The sequence below is a fragment of the Dipodomys spectabilis genome, unplaced genomic scaffold (genome assembly GCF_019054845.1).
Source record: "Dipodomys spectabilis isolate Male_0828 unplaced genomic scaffold, ASM1905484v1 ptg000009l, whole genome shotgun sequence".
Taxonomy (NCBI): domain Eukaryota; kingdom Metazoa; phylum Chordata; class Mammalia; order Rodentia; family Heteromyidae; genus Dipodomys; species Dipodomys spectabilis.
The window spans coordinates 13361615-13364433 of NW_024870686.1; the positions used below are offsets into that span (position 1 = coordinate 13361615).

The window sequence follows — 2819 nt, forward strand, 5'->3', positions numbered from 1 at the left end:
ATTTGTGGTATACTTCTATGGAGGACAGGGAAGGGCTGAAGTTGTGCTTCGTAACCCAAAGGTCTTCTCTGATACGATAGATTACTCTGTGATCCTCCTCATCTCAGCCTCCAAAGGAGCAAGGTTGCAGGTAGAAGCCAGAATACCTGCGTTTACCATTTTTTTTCCTTTCCCTTTATATGACAGATCCAGTTTTGAATTTCTACATGGGTTCTGGAGTCTATGTTTATATCTGTTTTTTTTCCAGTTTTGCTGAAAACGGAATTTTTAGAAAAAATTCTACTTGCAGTGTTATTTCTAAGGATGAGTATTGAGACAGGTTGATGTAAGCATGGTCATACCCCAGTATCTGCTTATCAATTAACAGTACTTGGTCACATCTTTCCGGCTTATTATTTTTTCTAAATTTCTTAAAGCCTTTACTTTTGAGACATAATGGATTAAAACCTTACATACATGGAAAAAGACAGACATGATCACAGTTGAACAGAATCTAGTCAGAAACATTTTAGTGACGGCCAGCTGATGGTGAAGCTGAAGTTCTGGGAGCATGACATGCTGCAGGGTCACAGGAATGAGTGACTAGTAGTCCTCTCCTTCTTCCTCACCCTCTCCTTCCACAGAATCCACACCAACCTCCTCATAATCCTTCTCTAGGGCAACCATGTCCTCATGGGCCTCAGAAAACTCTCCTTCCTCCGTCCCCTCACCCACATACCAGTGGACAAAGGCACGCTTGGCATACATCAGGTCAAACTTGTGGTCCAGGCAAGCCCAGGCCTCAGCAATGGCTGTGGTGTTGCTCAGCATGCACACAGCACGCTGCACCTTGGCCAGGTCTCCACCAAGAACCACAGTGGAAGGCTGGTAATTGATGCCAACCTTGAAACCAGTGGGACACCAATCCACAAACTGGATGCTGCGCTTGGTCTTGATGGTGGCAATGGCAGCATTAACATCTTTGGGAACCACATCACCAAGGTACAAGAGGCAGCAGGCCATGTATTTACCATGGCGAGGGTCACATTTCAGCATCTGGTTGGCTGGCTCTAAGCAAGCATTTGTGATCTCTGCTACAGAAAGCTGTTCATGGTAGGCTTTCTCAGCAGAGATGACAGGGGCATATGTGGCCAGGGGGAAGTGGATGCGGGGATAGGGCACCAGGTTGGTCTGGAATTCTGTCAGGTCAACATTCAGGGCCTCATCGAACCTCAGGGAAGCTGTAATGGAAGACACAATCTGGCTAATAAGGCGGTTCAGGTTAGTGTAGGTTGGGCGCTCAATATCGAGGTTTCTACGACAGATGTCACAGATGGCCTCATTGTCCACCATGAAGGCACAATCAGAGTGCTCCAGGGTGGTGTGGGTGGTGAGGATAGAGTTGTAGGGCTCAACTACAGCTGTGGACACCTGGGGGGCAGGGTAAATGGAGAACTCCAGCTTGGACTTCTTGCCATAGTCCACAGAGAGACGCTCCATCAGCAGGGAGGTGAAGCCAGAGCCAGTTCCCCCACCAAAGCTGTGGAAGACCAGGAAGCCCTGAAGACCTGTGCACTGGTCAGCCAGCTTTCTGATCTGGTCCAAGACGAGGTCAATGATCTCCTTGCCAATGGTGTAGTGCCCACGGGCATAGTTATTGGCAGCATCTTCCTTGTCTGTGATGAGCTGCTCAGGGTGGAAAAGTTGACGGTAGGTGCCAGTTTGAACTTCATCAATGACTGTGGGTTCCAGGTCTACAAACACTGCCCTGGGCACGTGCTTGCCAGCGCCTGTCTCACTGAAGAAGGTGTTGAAGGAGTCATCTCTCCCCCAATGGTCTTGTCACTTGGCATCTGGCCATCAGGCTGGATGCCGTGTTCCAGGCAGTAGAGCTCCCAGCAGGCATTGCCAATCTGGACACAAGCCTGGCCAACGTGGATGGAGATACACTCACGCATGATGACTGTGGATTTGGTGGCAAAGGTGACAGGAGCAGGAGCAGGCACCCCGAGTCCCGGTTACTGTCCCCGACAAGCTAAGAGTCGAGGTAAGTAACGCACTCTTTCCGGCTTATTTTATAAAATGATTTAGCACACATTTTCAATGGTTACTACATTTTCTCTTTTTTTTTTTTTTAATTTAATTTTATTTTATTTTATTTGAAAACATACTGTACAGAGGGGTTACAATTACATGGGCAGGAAAATGCATACATTTCTTACCAAGCATTGCAGCCTCCACCTTTGTTTACCCTTCACCTCCCTTCCCAGCCTCCCCCATCCCCCCCACCCAATCATACTCCCCCTCCCTCCCCCCCACCGACATTGTAAAGCTGGTTTTGACATGACATTTTGTACTTCTCATTGTTGCAACAGGTCCACCTGAATCCTTAAACGACTTGTTTGTCCCCGTCTCCTCCACATGTTATACTGACATCAAATATAGTGAAAGCGGGGGTTACACTGTGGGGGAGGGACATACAAAGCAACAAAGAAATAATATTATAAATGCGTTAGAAACACATGCATGAATGAAACAAAAACATTAAAATACATATTTGAGGGTTCGTTTTCCTAACATCACATTCTCTGACTTTTTCCGCTTGACTCATACCTATACTAGATATTGCAAATAAGGGAAACCATGGGACCTATGTTTCTTTGGGCCTGGCTTACTTCACTTAATATAATTTTTTCCAAGCCTTTCCATTTCCTAACAAATGGGGCAATGTCATTCTTTCTGATGGAGGCATAGAATTCCATTGTGTATATATACCACATCTTCTTGATCCATTCATCTACTGAGGGGCATCTGGGTTGGTTCCATATCTTAGCTATGGT

General features: G+C 46.5%; 1 pseudogene; it reads right to left on the reverse strand.

Moving 5' to 3' along the window:
- Nucleotides 1-549: 549 nt before the first annotated feature.
- Nucleotides 550-2034, reverse strand: LOC122125923 (annotated as a pseudogene).
- Nucleotides 2035-2819: the final 785 nt, after the last annotated feature.